This window comes from Peromyscus californicus, unplaced genomic scaffold (assembly GCF_007827085.1).
Source record: "Peromyscus californicus insignis strain IS unplaced genomic scaffold, ASM782708v3 Scaffold_13__1_contigs__length_99412109, whole genome shotgun sequence".
Taxonomy (NCBI): Eukaryota; Metazoa; Chordata; class Mammalia; order Rodentia; family Cricetidae; genus Peromyscus; species Peromyscus californicus.
The window spans coordinates 37,717,616-37,738,341 of record NW_026294424.1 but is presented as its reverse complement, the minus strand read 5'-3'; positions in this window follow the sequence as shown (position 1 = coordinate 37,738,341).

The following is a 20,726-nucleotide window of genomic DNA, read 5'->3' as shown; positions in this document are numbered from 1 at the left end:
AAATAAATAAATAAATAAATAAATAAATAAAAGTCATGTTTCACATATTCTTCAGTTTGGAATATAGATTCATTATGCTTTGGTAGAGTCTGAAACCTATGACAACAGACCCCTTATGGTAGATGGTTCAATGTCAAGAAGCATTTTAGGAAGTTCCACGAACATCAGCTTTCTGGAAAAATTAAAAAACAATGCCTAATTTTTCACCAAACATGCACTTTTGTTGTTTAGTTCATTGAATGAAAAATAAGTTTGTTGTAGAAGGAGGAGAAAAAAAAGAAAGACATGAAAAAGATAAAGGAGGAGGAAATTATCAGGTAGCCAAATGATTGACAAGGGCTGCTGTAGGATGTAATTCTGTATGCTGTGAATGTCTGTTGCTCTAATTGGTTGATAAATAAAATTCTGATTAGCCAGTAGCCAGGAAGGAAGTATAGGTGGAGTAAGCAAATGAGGAGAATTCTGGGAAGAGGAAGAGTTGAGTCAGGAGTCACCAGACAGACACAGAGGAAGCAAGATGACAAGACAGAACTGAGAAAAGGTACCAAGCCACGTGGCTAAACATAGATAAGAATTATGGATTAGTTTAAGTGTAAGAGCTATTCAGTAATAAGCCTGAGCTAATGGCCAAGTAGTTAAAATTAATATAAGCCTCTATGTGTTTCCGTGGGGGATGTGAGTGGGAGAGATTTGACCCTACTACTGGCCATGCGGGACACAGGAAAACTTCTGGCTACAAATGGTGCCCAACAGTTTCCACGTAAATTATGAGAGAGCTTAAGAAGAGATTATAAATGTAGCTAAGAGCATCTTTCTAGTTCCCATTGCTCATGGCAGGCCGCGGTACAGTGATGTGTTCCCTGGTCGTGAGGGTTGGCCTGACCTACAGTGTGTGGGCCTGACCTACAGCATGGTGGATTCCTGCTACCATACACAAAAGTGTCTCCAAGTCTCCAAGCCACACAACATGCTATGTGGCAGACTTTGCTAGTTAAAAGAAAAAAAAAATTTCTGGGCTACATGCTGCTCAATGAAGGTATGGACCTACTATTTCCCAGAGTCAGTGGTGAGCATGGTTCCCCCAGGGCTTGTGGTAAATTGGGAAGCTGAAGTGGGCAGAGTCAGCAGCCAAGGCGGCCCTTCATTACTAGCCACTGCAGTTTATAGCAACAGATTCACAATAAGTCAGATTCAGATGGAATAAACCTCTAAACGGTTTACAGTGTGTGTAAAAATGTACATAGGCTTAAAAGAGAGAGAAAAAGGAGTATATGCAGTTATATAAAAAAGTTTTAAAAAATAAAGTCTTTTAAGAGACAGTAAGAATAATTTAAAAGTTAAGCCATGTAGAGATGGAAATCACATAGAGAGTCTGGATTATATTGTCTTTGGGATTTTTAACTGGAGAGAGACATTTGATTATAAGGGCTGCTAAGTTAAACCAATATATGTATTTTAAAAGTATCTTGACTTCAAAACTTGGATCTTAGGCATATGTTGCTTTGGAAAGGAGGCTCTGCTTTTATTTCCATAGGAAACAAAAGGCTACGGATTTGTTCGAGGCTAAGATACATCAGATTTGATCAGCCAAGACTCCCTGAAAGGTCTTCGATGACATCATAGCCCAGATGATCCAACATCAAGAACAGCTTCAAGGCGACTAGCTCAGGCAATACATACTCACAAACTATTCCAGTCAGGACTTGACCATAATTCTTAATTTTCTCAGGATCCCCATTAGATTGCCAGAGCCCTCAACCATCAGGACGTAGTATGAGAAGCTACACCCAAATTCCCAAAATATTATTTATAAATGTTTATTTTTATTAAAAGGGGGTTGATTATAAATGCAATCTCTTTCTAAAGAAGAAAAGGGGATATAGACATGATAGGATAAAAGGGTAGATTATTGAATCTACTTTTAAAGAGCAACAACTTGTTTGAAATGTTTTACATTGCTATGGATTTTAGTTTATTGATACAAATTTAAAGCTAATTTTCTTATGCTGTATGTACATTTCTACTCTTGTTTAAGTATTTTATTTGTGCAACTCACTTGAAATTGTAGTGTATAGTTGAGAAATACAGATTAATAGTCATCTATGATAATCAAACTTATAGTCATGTTAGTTAAGTTTTCTAGGTATACATAGATATATTTCAATTAGGTAGGCAATTGAAACACTTCAAACACTTCAAAGACTTACAGAATATGGCATTTAAAATGTTTTAAAAACTTAGACTTTTCAGGACAGTGAGACACATCTGCTCCTGGCAACACCCATTTACTTCAAAGAGAAAGATGGGCATCAAAGACACTCTATATGGAGTTTATCTCCTTCTTGGCACAAAATGGCCATTTGGGCAAAAAACTGCTCTTGCATAGTCTACTTTGACAGGATGTTATATTAACTGGACATGCAGGACCCATAAGAAGGTGACCACTGAACTTTGCAAGGCAAGATGGTCCTTAAGGTCCCTGCTTTGCAAAAGAAACTTCAGATATTCTGCAGGACACAGGGAGAAGTAAATGAAAAAAAAAAAAAAAGAAACTCTAGGCCTGTAGACTGAAGACAGATGCCCCAATGTTGCAGAGAAACTTTGGGTGACTATCCAGGCAGCCAGCTGTCTCTGTCATTCTAGATTTTTAGAAGTTGCTTACAATGTACTTCCTGTTTACTTAGGTAATATTATATCCTCCTGGGGTCTCTGATGTAGTTGAAGACTAAATAGTTATAGTTACAATTGTCCTTGGTTATGATAAAAGTAAGTTAGATATGAAACTTCAGACTCACAAATATAGGATAGATGATAGAATATTCTTTTTAATTTTGCCAAATACAAAGACTTGGTATTGTAACTGTAATTCTTGCTTGATAACTGTTCCATTATATGTAATTTTACTATGTTAAAGTTAAAACCTTCCTTTTTGATTAGACAGAAAAGGGAAAGTGCTGTGTGTGGTGATATTTTATTTGTGCTGAAATGTGATATTTTATTTTATTTTATGTTAATAAATAAATAAAGTTTGCCTGGAGATCAGAGTTCATAGTGAGCCATAAACAGAGGCCAGCGTGGTGACACACACCTTTAATCCCAGTACCAACCAATAGAGACCTGGAGGTCTGTATAGATAGGTAGTGACAAGGAAGTGATGTGGCTGGGCTTAGAGCCAATGAGAAGGCAGAACAGGAAGGCAATAAAGGTGCAGGTTAAACAGGAGGAATCTCTCTTGGGAAGCTACAGTGAGGTTTTAAGCAAAGGTTAGTTGGTGGCTATTGCTTTGATCTCTATGGCTTATACCTCTGTATTTGATTCTGTGTTTCTTATGTAATAAGACTGTTTAGAAATTCATCTACAGCTGTGGGATATCATTCTGTCTGTTGTGAATGTGTATTGCTCTGATTGGTTGATAAATAAAATTCTCATTGACCAGTAGCCAGGCAGGAAGTATAGGTGGAGTAAGCAAATGAGAATTCTGCGAAGAGGAAGGGCTGAGTCAGGAGTTGCCAGGCAGACACAGAGGAAGCAAGATAACAAGGCAGAACTGAGAAAAGGTACCAAGCCCTCTGGCTAAACATAGGTCAGAATTATGGGTTAATTTAAGTGTGAGAGCTAGTCAGTAATAAGCCTGAGCTCATGGATGAGCATTTATAAATAATATTAAGCTTCTGAGTGATTATATTATAAGTGGGCCATGAGACTGCAAGGGCCTGGCAGGACTAGAGAAACCCATCTGTCTACAAAGGGCACTGTAGCAAAGGAGTCTAGCTAATTCTAGACACTTTCAGTAGGGCTGTTTCCTCCCTGCAGCTGTAGTCACTCAAGAATACTTCACCTACAATCCTGAATTTCCCAATGTCTCCCTCTCCCCAACAAGAAAAGCAGGAGCAGATCCTTCTCCCAAACTACCAGTCCCTACCAGCATTCACATCCAAGTATTGAAATATCGCATTTCACTAACACATGCCCTTCATGTTGTCCTCAGAAGGGAGCTGCTGGCTCCTGACTCTAAAGGAACAGAGAAGAACAAGTTCACAGATGTTAGAACTCATCTACATGCTCAGGAAAGTTATCAATGAGCAGTACAGACACTATCAGATGCCATGACTTAAAAAAAAAATCCCAGCACTCGGGAGGCAGAGGCAGGTGGATCTCTGTGAGTTCGAGGCCAGCCTGGTCTACAGAGCAAGATCCAGGAAAAGGCGCAAAGCTACACAGAGAAACCCTGTCTCAAAAAACAAAAAAAAAAAAAACTATGGTGATATTTTATTTGTGCTAAAATGTGATTTTATTTGTATTAAAGTTGCCTAGAGATCAGAGCTAAGAGCACGCCATTTAGCAGAAATCTGGCATTGGTGGCACACCCCATTAATCCGATCACATGACAGGCAGAATCTCTGTGTGTTCAAGGACATAGGCAAGCAGTGACCCAAACCTTTAATCTCAGTTCAAACCATAGAGGCCTGGAGGTCTATATAGACAGGCAGTGACAAGGAAGTCATGTGGTTGGGTTTAGAACCAATGAGAAGACAGAACAGAAAGGCAATAAAAAGACAGGACACAGGAAGAAGGTCTCTCTCTCAGGAGAAGGACAGCAGCAAGTGGTAAGATAAGGTGGTATTAGCTCTTGGCTACTGCTCGATCTCTGGGCTTTTAACTCTTTATTTGGCTCTGTGTTTCTTATTTAGTAAGACCATTTATGCTGTGGGATGGTCTGTATGTCAGATGTGTTGCTGATTGGTCAATAAATAAAACACTGATTGGCCAGTAGCCAGACAGGAAGTATAGGTGGGACTAGCAGAGAGGAGAATTGAGAGAACAAGAAGGTGGAGGGAGACACTGCCAGCTGCCGCCATGACAAGCAGCGTGTGAAGATGCTGGTAAGCCATGAGCCATGTGGCAAGGTATAGATTTGTAGAAATGGATTAATTTAAGATATAAGAACAGTTAGCAAGAAGCCTGGCATGGCCATACAGTCTGTAAGTAATATAAGTCTTTGTGTTTGCTTGGTTGGGTCTGAGCGGCTGTGGGACTGGCAGGTGACAGAGATTTGTCCTGACTGTGGGCCAGGCAGGAAAACTCTAGCAACAAATGGTGCCCAACGTGATGGCAAGAGTTTCCACCTAAAACCTGAGTAAAAAGATTCTAAAACGGAGCTAAAAACAGTTCCTAATTGTCTCTTTCAAGTTAGCGGCAGCCTGCGTGTTTGAGCTACTATCTACTATGGTGGGTTCCTGGCATGCGTGCTCAACCTACAGTATGGCGGGAATGAGGCCTCTGCAAGTGGCACATTAAGCTGCGTGGTGGATTTAGTCTTTACTGGTACAAAACAAAAAACAGAGGTTTCTGGGCTACACACTGCTTTGATAGAAGCATAGACCCACTATTTCTGAGAGTTGATGGCTCCCAGAGCTGGTGGAAAACTTACCACCACCATGTTGGGAAGCTGAAGTGGGTGGAGCCAGCAGCCACAGTGCTGTTTCAGTCTTAAAATGCTGCAGTTTAAAGCAGTAGGTTCAAGGTAATATAAAAAATAAGCCATGTAAAGATGGCTACCACACAGAGAATCTGGATTATGTTTTCTTTGATATTCGTAACTGAAGAAAAACATTTGATTGCAAAAGCTGTTGAGTTATGCCAAAATGTATATTTTAAAGGTACCTTGACTTCAAAATTTGAATGTAAGGATATGTTGCTTTGGAAAGGAGGCTCTGCTTTTGTTTCCACAGAAAGCCAGAGGCTATGGATTTGTTCCGGATTAAGATACATCAGGTTTGACCAGCCAAGACCCCCTGAAAGGTCTCCAATGACACCAAGGCCCAGATGATCCAACATCCAGGACTGTTTCAAGGCAACTGGCTCAGACGATACACCCTCATGGACTACTCCATAATCCTAAAATTTCTTTGTGTCACCATAAGATACAGCGCCCCCCTCCAGCAGGAAATAGTAAGAGAAGCTACGCCCAAATTCCCAAATATACCAAGCTGGCTTTGGAGATGTGTGAAAGTTAAAACCTTCCTTTTTGAAAAAAGAAAAGAAAAGGGGAAGTGCTGTGGGATGGTCTGTATGTCAAATGTGTTGCTGATTGGTCAATAAATAAAACACTGATTGGCCAGTAGCCAGACAGGAAGTATAGGCAGGACTAACAGAGAGGAGAATTGAGAGAACAGGAAGGCGGAGGGAGACACTGCCAGCCTCCGCCATGACAAGCAGCATGTAAAGATGCCGATAAGCCACAAGCCATGTGCCAAGGTATAGATTTGTAGAAATGGATTAATTTAAGATATAAGAACAGTTAGCAAAAGCCTGGCATGGCCATACAGTTTGTAAGCAATATAAGTCTTTACTTGTGTTTACTTGGTTGGGTCTGAGCGACTGTGGGACAGAGATTTGTCCTGACTGTGGGCCAGGCAGGAAAACTCTAGCAACACATTTAGAATTACAGCTACAAAAAACTGTAATGTTTTCAATAAGTCCAGTGTATCTACCTGGAGATTTGAAAAATGCCTGATGAACTAAGGCCTTTGAGCCACTCAAACATAGTGCATAAGTGAGAGTATGACCCATCAGTTGTCTTTTAATAGAACTGAATAATCCAGTGTCCTCCCTGAAAGCAAAGCTAACCTGTCTGCATAGATGATGACATTCTGGAAGACTCAGCTTGAGTCAGATGCCAATGATGTATTCTTTCAGGTTGTCCAGATAGAATGTTCAGGTCCAGGAACTTAGTCATATAAGAAGTAACCTCCCCTTCATGACTAATGGAGGAAATGTGTGCTGTACACCACAAACTAAACAACAAGGCCACTGCAGCAAGGAAATCACACATTTTTTCTTGTCCTCATCAGTCTCAGTTCTGCTCTCCATATTCTGATTCCCTGACGAATGAACATTCCACAGAGCACAAAGAAGGGATCTTTCTCAACTTAGAGCATCTTGCCACTTTGACTCCAAATGTCTATACACAGCAAGCAAAGAAAGGAAACTCTATGCTAGTCATACCAAGGAGATGAGAATTGCTACTATAAGGAGGACTATGGGACAAAACCACAAGGACTCTATCGTCTGCCTGTGCCCAGGCTTATTGAAAATGGCCTTCTATCAAAATATCTCTTTCATTGCTCACCCAATCCATCCCTCCCCAGCTCCACATCCTATTCTCTCATGTTCTCATCTGCCATTCCCTCCCCTCCATTACCAGCCCTTGCTCCTAGTTTACTCTGGAGATCTCATCTATTCCCCCTTCCCAGAGCAATTCATGCATCCCTCTTAGGGACATCCTTGTTAGCTAGCTACTCTGGAGTTGGTTGTAGTCTGATTATCTTTTGCTTTACATCTAATATCCACTTATGAGTGATTACATACCATGTTTGTCCTTCTGGATCTGGGTTACCTCACTCAGGATGTTATATTTTAGTTTCATCCATTTGCCTGCAAATTTCCTGATGTCATTGCTTTTTATAGCTGAGTAGTATTCCATTATGTATATGTACCACATTTTCTTTATCCATTCTTTGGTTGAGGGGCATCTAGGCTGTTTCCAGGTTCTGACTATTACAAATAATCTTGATAGAGGGAGACATTATGGAGTTAGAGAGAAACCTGATGCTAGGGAAATTCCCAGGAATCCACAAGGATGACCCTGACTTAGACTACTATCATTAGTGGAGAGGGTGCCTAAACTGGCCTACCCCGGTAATCAGATTGGTGAATACCCTGTAATCATAGAGCCTTCATAAAGTAACTGATGGAAGCAGATGCAGACATCCACAACCAAGCACCAGGCCAAGCTCTGGAAGTCCAGTAAGAGAGAGGGAAAAGGGATTATATGAGCAAGGGGAGTCAAGATCATGATGGGAGGCCGGACAGTGGTGGCACAGGCCTTTAATCCCAGCACTCAGGAGGCAGAGCCAGGCAGATCTCTGTGAGTTCGAGGCCAGTCTGGACTACAGAGTGAGTTCCAGGAAAGGTGCAAAGCTACACAGAGAACCCTGTCTCAAAAAACCAAATATATATATATATTTATAATGATGGGACTCTACAGAGACAATTGAACCAAGCTCATAGGAACTCACAGACTTTAGACCAACAACTGTGGAACTTGCAGGGACTGGACTAGGCCCTCTGCATACATTAGACAGTTGTGTAGGTTGGTCTGCTTAAGGGGCTCCTGGCAATGAGATCAGGATCTATCCCTGGTGCATGAGCTGACATTTTGGAGCCCATTACCTATGGTGGATGCCTTGTTCAGCCTTGATGCAGGGTGGGAGGGACTTGGTCCTACCTCAACTTAATGTACCAGGCTTTGCTGACTCCCCATGGGAAGTCTTACCCTTTGGGAGAAGGGGATAGGGGTGTGAGGTGGAGAGGGGAGTGGGAGGAGGGATGATAGGGAGATCTATGGTTGGTATGTAAAGTGAATTAAAAAGTTTCTTAAAGGAAAAGAAAAAAGAAAATACCCAATGGAGTGATCAGATCCCAAGACTCCCAAGAGTAAAGGCAGGGAAAATGAATAATAGAGAAATAATAGCACCATCCTCCTAGCGAGTAAAACTAAAACTAACATTTTTTTTTTTATTTGTTCTGGATTGGAGAAAGTTTTCTCCAGGTTCTACTCTGGGCTTTCAATTACATTCTATTATCATTATGAACTGCCTTAGCAAAAGGACTGGTTTCCCAATTGTCTTTTTATAACATGAGGCTAATGACAGATAAAGCTGCCTGTGCACAACAGAACATTGTAGAGCATCAGAATTCCATACAGATTACTGTTTTTACAGAATTGCTTTGAAGACAAATTGAATTTCATTGCCTGAAATGAATTTTTATGTTATTTTTACAAAGAGGGAGCACATGGGTCTCAGCAAATACAAAGTGTATGGCAGTGACATAATTGGAAGAAATAAAACAACAGATTTCTACATGTGGAACTTAATGATGTCTTTGTATGAACCCTGGGAAGTTCCTGTCAGGACCAAACATATGATTCACCAGTGAGTCTATGCAAAATTTAAGATGACTGTGCTCCACTCCAGGGATAAAGTGGCTTATTCTCATCCTCAGCTACTTTTCAAATTTAAATGCCAATACAGCCTTGAAGTAAAAAAGATTAAAGATATTTCCAACAATCACTTCACCCTGGAATGTGGAACGCAGTGTTCCACAAAATATTGTTATCAGTACTATCCTGGGTTTTATTAAAAAATGTGATAGGTTGGTAAAAAAATATACGCCATAGAAAATAATGATTTCTTTTCACTCTAGCTGTTTCCTAAACCCTGTTTTACTGACTAAATACACTCCAGAATGGGTCCTTCTACAACTGGTGGCCACCTAGACAGACTGAATGTGTCTCATTAGGGCTAACCAAACTCAGAGCCTGACCAGTGCTGGCTTAGAAGTGCATTTGTTGTGGATAGTAAAGGAAAAGAGAGAAAAGTATGTTTCCTGGGTCTTTATATTGAATTACTAATTACATAATAGTATCATTTTCAAAAATAAAAATGGCAGTGTGAAAAATTATAAGTTTATTATAAATATATTACTTATTCCACTAGGATCTAGACACTTTACCTTTTGGGGAGGCTGGGGGAAAGTTGGTTTTTAATCATGAACAATTTAAAAGTGAAATACAATCAACTTTCTACATCAAAGGATCCATACCCCTATAGTCAACCAAGAGAGAATTCAAATAATTATATTAATTATTACATCTGTACTATGTACAAATTACTTTATCCTTTTTTCCTAAGCAACGCAATGTAACAATTACTTAGATTGCATTTACATTGTGCTAGGTGTTATACATAATCCAGAGGTTAAAGTACTTGACAAAATATTCATAGATTATATGCAAATTCTCTATCTTTTTGCATAAAACATGAACTTCCAGTGATTTGGGTACTGGTTGGGAGTCCTGGGACTAAGCTCACATGGACATTGAGGGATGCTACTTGCCTTCTTCTTGTGTAATACTCTTGATGGGATGGTCCACCTGCAACATTACTGACAGAAAGTCTTAAACTTACTATCTTTCTTAACTGCATTGACCATTTCACTCAGTCTCTGAGCACTTCATAGATGTCTTTCTACAATTTTTAAAAAGTATTTCCTTACCAGGAACTTAGACAGATGTTATTGCTTCACTTAATTTAACTAAACTCTTCATGTTGAAGTGGCTGTATGAATTTGAAGGAAGACGTTTCAAGGGCCAAATGTATTGATAGAAAACAGGAGCTTTCTTTTTATATCCGACACCAGGAGCAGCCTTATCTGTAGCTAAGGAAAGCTGGCCCAAGGAGAGTACTACAGCATCTGGCTTTCTATTGCCTCCCCGTTACTAATCTGGGTTTTAGTCCCTTGGGTCACTAAAGCTGATTTTTGTTGATTAAGATTTCTCCTTCCTGCTCTGCTGACTCCCCAGGGGAGACCTTGCCTTGAAGGAGGTGGGGATGGGGGGTGGGTTGGGGGGGCAAGGCCGGGGGTTGGGAGGAGGGAGTACAGGGGAATCCATGGTTAATATGTTAAATGAATAAAAAAATCTCTTAATAAAAAGAAAAGAAAAAGAAAAATAGTGATCTACTACAAAAAAATAATTCTCCTTCCTTGATTAACTTTTCAAAGATTCCTGTCTAGGCAATTGACTATACAATGGCACTGAGAGGAAGTTATATCAGAAGTTGGGATGTGGCCTTTGTTCCCTCTTATCCAGTCTCATAAAACTGGGCCACTCAGAGTGAAAGCAAGAAATAAAGAAGTAATATTAATTAAACAAATGCTATGACCTGACCATGCTGATTTCATTGACATTGGTCTTAAAGAGATATCCTTTATCCTGGGATAGGGGAGCCCTCCATACTTCCAAATATGGAAAATCTTTCAAGAAGGAGAGAGGAAGAAGAAAGTCCTTTTCCAGCAAAACATATGGCTTTTAAGTACACGTTTTCCAGAGTATTTTCACAGAGCTTCCATGTTCACTCATATGGTTGCTCATAAGAGTTAGTTTCCTATGGGTATCGTGTGGCCCTCATGTACACACCATCCAAAAACCATTCTCAGTTCCTTGGTATGTGTTTCACAACCTGTTATCTGGCTTTCTCAGAGCAAAAAGTCAAGAGAATTCCATCAAGAGAGAGATATAGATATTGCCATGTATCTTTTGTTAGAAGGAAATCATTGGGTCCACATTCAATGGGAAGTAACTTGCTCGAGGACCGGAATATCCTGAGACAGGGCTCATCCCACACCACCAAGGAAGTGTGCCTCAAAGTCCATTTAGAAACAGCACAGCAGAACACTCCCTCAGGACCTCCTCATAGCACAGGAATACTTAATGGTGCAACTCCACCGAGATCTCCAGTAACAACATGTTTTTTCTCCTCACACGCTTGCTTTTGTAATTTCTTTTCCCTTTGTGTGGTTCAAGGAAAGATCTCAAGATGTGACAGGTCTAAATATTGGCATCCCCAACTGGAAATGCATTTATCTCAGTGTCTTATCTCCTAGAGAGATGGATTATAGACTGATATGTGATGGCTTGGCTACGAGTCCTCAGTTTTTCTTAATTTATTTCTTCACAATTGGTCACAATTCAGAAATGCCGGATGCTAAAAGAAGGAGGGGAAGCATTCCAAAATCAGGACACACAGGTTTCAAGGAGATAGATAGATAGATAGATAGATAGATAGATAGATAGATAGATAGATAGATAGACAGAGAGAGAGAGAGAGAGAGAGAGAGAGAGAGAGAGAGAGAGAGAGAGAGAGAGAGAGAGAGAGAGAGAGAAACAGATGACAGGTGTAAGATGTAGATGGTGGTAACTGAAAAAAATGTAATGCATTGGGAAACAAGAATAATTTTGCACGCTTTGTGACTTTCTAAAAAAGATGAGTTGAAGAAAGAAAATATCTCAAAAAAGGGTGGTTCAAATAAGTGACCCAAGAACATTGCTTGATAGAATATAAAATTTTAAAAGTCAGTGTAGACATCTGCCTAAAACCTTAGAACTTGCCGTAAAGATAAGAACTTACCAACAGCCTTATAAGTTGAAATTTGTTTGGTTGGCAATAAATTATCATAGAAAGGTTTGAGCCTTTTGTGACTAATAACCAGACAGAGAAAGAGTCAAAAGATGACAGGTAGAAACCAATTAGAAGGTTGTGCTTTTAGTTCTGTTCAGAAGGAAGGGCATTCTGGGCTTCAGGGGCTACAGCCGTGCCTTGTACATTAATCCTTTTTACTTGCAGTCACTATACAAAGGTCTTACAGATTCCTCCATTTTATAGGCAAAGAAACAAAACACTAAAAAATTAAGGAACTCATTCAAAGAACAAGGCTGGTCATGGCAGATCTGAACACCACCTTGGGCAACTCACCTCCTCAATTATAGATGTCTGATTTCAGAGCTGTAGGAGTGACAAATAAATCTCTCCTATGATATTTGAAGTTGGTCACTTCAGCTAGTGCTAAATGACCTATAAAAAGGCACACGTTGACAGGGACACTTATGTATACAAGAAAAAGGCTCTTAGAATATAATAGAAAGTTGATAAATATGCCTGGTCTCCCCATGAGATGAATAATGGGCAGTGAACAGTTTTGCTCTACGCAGATGGTCTCTTAGGTTCTTTCAACTTTACAATGGTACAAAAGCAAAATGTATTCAGTACCTTAAATTTTGTACTTCACAATGATGTCAAAGTGGTATGTATTCAGAATTTCAGTTTTTAATCTTTTATTTTTAAGGCTAACGTTACATATTCTGACGCTTACTTGTATGTGACATGGCACTCTGACAACAAGCTGCAACTTCCAGTTAGCCTTGTCATCTTCAGGGTAAACCACCAGTACTCTACAGCCCAGTTTCTAAAACTGTGGGTCATGTCCTACTATGAGTCATGAAGCTGAATGTGAGTGTCATGAAAAACTTGGCAACAGTAAAAGGTTTCTGAACATGCAACAACCAAAATTTGATTCACAAACAAACACAAAGTGAATCCATGGTATTTTTGCCATGCATGCCCATGTGGCATTGGATGCCTTCTCTACGGTCGTTGCTCTCAACACAGAATATGAACACATACTTCACATGTCCTCACAGTGTGCACCACCAGCAGATGCTAGCTGAAATACCTCAGCTCAGATTGGAGACTGTGTCATGTTGTGAATGACAAAGTTTTTGTATTACATTCAATTTTTTTTTTATAGAATCGTGATGGTTTAACTATGGAAAACAAATTTCAATGTTTTTTTCATCATTCTTCTATATGTAAGTATCAAATTAGTATATATTTAGATTGTATTATATTAGAATGTTTATTTTCAAAATTGATGCATGAGTTGCTGGCTGGTGTCTCAACAAAAAAATTGTTAATGTGTAGCTGGAGAATTTTTCTCCAGCTCCCACCGCCAAGTCCCGCCAGACCCGGAGCCCACTTATAAAATAAACACACAGACTCTTGCATTATTTAAACTGCTTGGCCATTAGCTCAGGCCTATCATTGTCTAGTTCTCACTCTTATATTCAGCCCATTTCTATTAATCTTTACTTTGCCACGTGGCTCATGGCTTACCGGTACTTTACATCTTCCTTGTCTTGGCGGTGGCTCCAGCCGGTCTCCCTTTCCTTCCTCCTTCCTCAATTCTCCTCTCTCCTTGTCCCACCTATACTTCCTGCCTGGTCACTGGCCAATCAGTGCTATATTTATATAAAGCGATATCCACAGCATTAATGACTTTTGGTTTCTGATTATGATAGAATTTCTAACAATTTTGAGAAAGCCTTAAACTTAATTCTGCAATTTCATACTATGCATTTATCTGAAGCAGCAGTCTCAGAATTAACAATTATAAAATTAAATTATTAGTCAATTCTGGCAAATATTGAAGGTGCTCTTCATCCTATACCATAAAATATTGATCCAGCATTGAAATCTTTATATCCAATAAACCAACACACTCATTCCATTAGTACACAATTTTGCTTTTGTCTTTATTAAATGACAAAATTTTAATTGTGTCTAATATTTTTAGAACACAAGTTTATTATCAGTAAATGTTTGATTTGTATATTTGCATATTTATACCTTTACATTTTTACATATATTGTATATACCTATATTATACCTACATATATATACAGATTCACATGAAAAGTTCTCAGATTAAAAAATTCACAAGTAGAAAAGTTTAAGAAGGCTTAATCTACATCACACTTTGTTGGTAGGCTATGATGCTTAGTGGGCTATATGTATTAAATATATTTCAAACTCAAGAGATTTGACATTTGACTGAGGATAATCTCAACTTGCAATCAGTTCAGACGGTTATAATCTAAATGAGTCTTGGTGCAAGAAAGTATGCAAACAGCTAGAGAAGCATCATATGCAAAACGTGAGATAGTTTCCTAATCAAATGGACCCAGAGCAATGTGATAATGAATTTATCACCATATTCAGCCTTGGCTATGTACCTACAAGCTTAAATTCTTCATTTGTTGGCTTCCTGGACTGGGATCCCATTACCCAAGCTTTATGAACTGGTACATCAGCCTAGTGCCTCATCTGTTAACTTGTAATGAGAAATAACAAACATTAAATAAATTAAATTCAAATACACTGATCAGTACTTTCTCTCCCTGGAGATGTGCAATGTTGGAGGTGCAATCATACTCAATACATTGCTTGGTAAGCAAAGATTTAGAAAAAAAAAGAAATAATTTATAAGATTTTAAAATGATAATGTGCTAGGCTCAGGTGATCTATCACCCTCTGGATTCTAAGAAGTCTCAACTGGAATTTCAGTTCTTTCTTACTCATGTAAGTGTCATATGGGAAACTTATTCTAATCTCCTTACACACTTGGTGATAGTAACACATATTTTTAGTAAAGTGTCCAAGAAGGTAAGTTTCTGTGAAGATAAACTGAAACTCTATATGTAAAATATAACTCAGCTAAAGTCTGCTAAAGAAATCAGTTATTATGACAATGATTAATGCAATTACTATCTGTCTACCCAAGAAGCATGACTTAGTACCACATTCTCACTCCAAGACCAGACTCCAGCAAGATCTTCTAAGAATTTCTTTCTTCTCATAGATATATTTCATTATGCTAAGAATCTCAGCCAAAGTCAAGATGAACCAGCCGTCAAGAATGACACCAACGTATATTTGTGATTAAAAAGTAACATTTTATCCATAAAAAAATCAACCTTCCACCTTAATTATTGTAATGTGTTCTTTACATATTCCAAACTAACCAATACTAATCTCTTAATAATTAGGGTGACTATAACTTCAAGGTAAATTTCTTATACTATCAGGGCAGGAGGTGACCATGCATATTTCTAAAATTCTAAATTTTTAAAATTCTCTGTATATGAGTACAATGCCTAGCCAAGGGTTTAAATTATCCTTTTAATTGAAAACTATTTAAAGGAAACATGAATCATATACCAAGCAACATAGTAAATAACAATTCTAAGATGGAATCCAGGACTCACCCTCCTTGCTAGATGGCTTCTCAGTGAGACATTTCAGAACAAAACCACTGTAGAATAACCATACAGATGTTGGATTTCACTGTGTTTCATCTTTCCTTCCAACCTTTGCACCTCTCATCCCCTCCTCTTTGGAAGAGACAACCACTAGAGTTGGGAGAAGAAAAAAAAGGATGATGAAGCAAGAGAAGATGACTAAAGCCCTTCTTCAGGCCTGACATAGACTCTTAGATCATTTTTTTTCTCTCCTTCATCAAGAGGAACATTCACTAAATGACACAGATTCAAAAAAAAAAGAAAAAGAAAACATTAAAGGGTTATGTTTTTCAGACCCTAGAGCTGTCAGAAATACACTAAGATGTTTTTCTGATTGATTCAGCACAAACATTTTTTATTCCATTGTTCATAAAATATTTGTTGAGGATCTGGATGGCACAGTAGATAGGCCATTGTTCATAAAATATTTGTTAAGGACCTGAATAGCAGAGTAGATAGAAGGAAGAGAGACCTGGGAAGAGTTCACAGCCTTGTAGGTAAATACAGCAAGCATGGGAGAATGCACGAAGTGGCGGGACAGAGAAAAAGGAGTAATTTTGATTTGGATATGAGGGGTTCAAAAAAGAGCTTGTCAAAGAGTGTGGCATTTGTGGAGAATCTAAAATGAATGTAGAATTTTACCAAAGTGATACATTTCAGGCAGTGAGAACAGCTAGTGTTGAGGGCTGAAATATCAAAAGGTGATGCTAGCTGTGTAGCACACAGAGATGAAAGCGTAACCGAAATCCTGGGCAACTCCTGCCTGGAGTGTCAGTGGATACTGCGTGAGATGCTTAATTTCTAAAATGCACTCATTCCACCAGTAAAATGAGCATGACAATAGTCCAGAGTGTGTAGGATTATTGTATAAATTAAATACTTATGTGGGGAATGCTTCCCAAATTACAATTACTGTTTTGATTCTATGTCCCTCACAGAATGTACATCAGATAAACATCTAGGCTGAGCCTCACAACATGTCCACAAACATCAGGGTCACAACTGACATGGATGATGTCAGTACTCTGCCAAACAAGCTCATCTCTGGTTTTACAGATGAAATGCTCATGAAGACTGCAGGTTATCAAGGATTACCTAGGGGACTTTCACTCTCGCAGCAGAATTCCCGAGAGCCCGAGAAATCAATCAACTCCCTCAACATCAGTCTTGTTTTGTGTGGGAGCCTGGAGATTGCGTTTTTCTCTGAAAACTTGCAATAAGTTACTGAGTCCAGTTGATATGGAAACAGCCCACACGACCTTCTATAGCACAGAGGGTGAAGTCCCAAGGGGAATTAAATCTATGGCAGAAAGCCTCAGATGTGATGCAGAAAGTTAAAAGATCTTGTATAAAACAAATGTTTAGGAGGGATGCTAGTACCATCCAGAACAATGTGTGTATGACCTCACCAACACCATACAAGGGAACATCTTGCTGCAAATTCTCAGACCTCACACGCGCCATTCAAGGAACACCTTCTTGGAAATTACCTCACGAGTGTCTGTGAAGACGGCAATCTGCCTGCTCCATTTCTGGCTGTCTTGACCACCAACATAACAAGATTTGACAGCCGTGCCTTCACAGAAGAGCCAAACTACCAGCTCACCCTGCAGCTAAGTTGTACCATCCTCAACAACCAGCCCCTTCTCTTTGCCTCCCCAAGCCTTTCCTGATTATAGGAGTACAGCAGCATGGGACGCTGGAATAAAAACCAAACAGAGAAAAATGGGCACTGCATCCTGATGCTGGTGGTACAATTACACAGAGACAGATTTCAGACATGAGACTTCATTTCTGCACAAACTGTTTCTCTCCTTGGTAGATGCTACCCACATGATATGGATGTGGGAAAAGTGACCAAAGACTTGATTTTCATCCCAAGCTTCAACACTGACAAAGATGGAAGACATATGGGTGGTCGTCTTTGGGGGACAAATGCTTTTTCCATAATGCTGTTAAAAGTCCAAAGCTACAAGAGGAAAGAGAAATTCTGCCTTCACACTCAAATTCGTAGTGTGCTTTCCTCTGGACCTCAGTGTATCCCTGACTATTAAATTTCTGCAGATCTTCTATTGATACTACTGCTGCTACTACTACTACTACTACTACTACTACTACTAATAATAATAATAATAATAATAATAATAACAAATCCTGTAGAGTCCTAAATTTCTCCTCAGTTTAGATATGCCAGTAGCCACAGCTTAGTCTTACACGCCCCCCTGCAATCTTCAAGCCCCACCTCCTATCTCTCCCTTTCATACTATTGTTCAAACCACTCTCAAGTCCTCAAACATTTCCAACTTTTTCTCACTTCAAATGTTTTCTTTCAAGATCCTGTTGCTACGGGTCTCCTTCCTCTTCTCTTCAGTGAGTTAATGTCTATGTATACTTCCCAAAGCCAGCTCAAACTTACTGTGCTCTCCAGGAGGTTTCCCGGGCCATTCCCTTCCCAGACTCTGGTGTCCCATCTCTCGACTTCACATTAACTCATCGAAACTCTGGGAATCACTCATCCATCTGGAAAGCGCTGTAATCTTACAGATATTAGCTATTGGATAACACTGAGCTGTTACGTAACCATCTGTTCACTTGTCTTCCTCACTCGAATATACATGGGATCGTGTGCCGTTCATCTCAGGTCCCATAATGCCTAATATAATATGCCCAACATAGTATTGCTGAATGGATAGATGTAAGACGGTAAGGGAGGTGGAGAAAAAAGGAAGAGGGAAAAGAAAAAGAAAAGGGGGAGGGAATAGAAGGGGAGAGGGTGAAAAGGGAAATTTTGAAAGGGAAGCAGGAGAGAGAAAAAAGAAAATAGAGAAAAGGGGAGGGTGATGAGTCTCTCTCCCCTTTCTCTCACCAACAACCACGATGGAAAATGGTGGAAGATGTAACACACCAGACTGCAATGATCCATACTCTGCTCATGGTACCCCTCCAATGGGGCTCTCTCAAGCCTCCAGTTTGCTCTAAACAAGTACCTCCCTACACAGCATAGTGCAGCTAGAGCATGTGTTTGGACTCCTCCAGACATCTGTTCAATCCCTCTCTGCTACTCACTGCCTTCGGTGTGAGCAAAGTTATTGTACACCTCTGCTGCATTCCTCTCATCTGTGAAAAACAATATTTATTATGCCCATCTTGAAAGTAAGAGAGAAAGGACATGGGGAATGTTTGAGATGCTTAAGGGCCTCAGACAATCAATAGGGAATCACTCAACTCAACTTGTGCAGTTGTTATGAGGTTTCTTCTCATTTCACTCACTTTTTGAAAACCCAAGGAAATTTTTGTAAGTAAACATTGTAAAAATATCTCCTGTTTCTTGCAATCACACACCAAACATGCTAATAAAATTAGACCATCACTTTGCACAGCTTATGACTCCCTTAGCTTTAATATTTCCTGCTAAATAGATCTTTTTAAAGTCCTTGGGAAAAATATAGCATTAAATATGCCAAGATAATAAACACATACCTACAGCATAACAAGAGTAAATTCAAATTAGTGAGAAAAACATCAGCTTCATAATAAATCACCAGGCACTACATATTCAGTTCCTGCAAGGGAACAGGCAGCATGAACTGAGGTCTGGCAGATCCTCAGTCAAGATGTGCGTGGCTCCTCCTCACCATCAGACCTTGTAGAATTTGTGCACTCTCTCTCAGCCTGTTTCCCCAACCAGAACATAGATTTCAAACTAATACCTTCATCTGTGGGTTGGGTGATGATTGAAAAAGTTTATGCTATACCCATGATCAACTCTCTCTGAGTAGTTCAACTTGCAGGGCATTTAATAAAACCTAGACAGTTGATCATAGCAAATGCTCAATAAATTGAAGCCTTTCATTTTTTATGGAAATTATATATATATATATATATGTGTGTGTGTGTGTGTGTGTGTGTGTGTGTTTGTGTGTGTGTGTGTGTGTGTGTGTGTGTGTGTTCAAAGATAATACCTTGGCTATTTTTTGGGTTTACTTAATGAATTATTGGATGCTCAGCCACCCTTAAAATTGTACCACTGTGTGTGTCTATTAAGAGTTTCTCCACACTAGATTATAATTTAAGTCAGCAATCAAAACAAAATATATTTTCTCTTTCCAGATTGAACAGGCAGCATCCCCTTTTCAGAGACCTTAGATGAAACTAGAGGTGGAGGAGGGATGAAATCATTTTTGCCATTCTTCGTAAACATAGACATCCATCTTCTGTCCTCTCTTACCCCAGGACATTGAAGATCCTCATTCTAGAATCTTCAACCTTAGACTGAGTTGCTCTGCCAGCTTCCTGTTTTCCAGCCTGCTGACAGTAGATGACCTATCAGTTTTCACAACTTCATTCCCCAATTTCCATAATCAGTCTTCTATCTATCTATGTATCTATGTATCTATCTATGTATCTATGTATCTATCTATCTATCTATCTATCCAACTATTATGTAATCTATCATCAATATATATTTTCTGTTATTTACCTACCAATTGCCTGTCTACCATTGATCTATCTCTGATTTTGTTCTCTTCAGAATTGTGACTAATGCAGATACATAAATAGAAAGTAATATGTCACCTCTACCTACTGCATTAATAAGATTTATTAATGTGACAGACTCTATTGCTAACAGTATATCTGTGGAATTGCTCTGCTTATACTTTGCTGAGAATGGGGTAAATGGGCCCAATATTTTAAAAACTCCTGTCATTTGAGAGTCAAATCAAGGATTCAAACACATGTTTCTATCCTTTTTACCCAGAGATCTACCCATGGTTATTTATTTTAGGTGGAAATTGTCAGATTGCCAAAGGAATTCGAGAACTGTCTCTGAGATGTGAAAGGCAAATTAATCTCATGTCAATACCATGTATAATAAGTTTGGGGATATTTCATAGAGAAAAGAGTCCTTTCCTTCCAAAACCACAATTATTTTTCAGAAGCTGGTGTACAAAGGCAAGATGTCAAATGAAAAAGAAATAGGTATAGACAAGAAAGTTTAATTAAGCAATAATTTACATGTAATTGAAAAAAATGTGAGTACTCCCTAAATAGTAATTTTTAAACTAGATTGTTTACTTGACAAATTCAGAGTAATTTAAAATAAAATCATTACAAAGATTTTCCCCTCTCACGGTAATAGAAAAAATGGAAGAGAATGAATAGAAAGAAAGCTAATATTTAAATA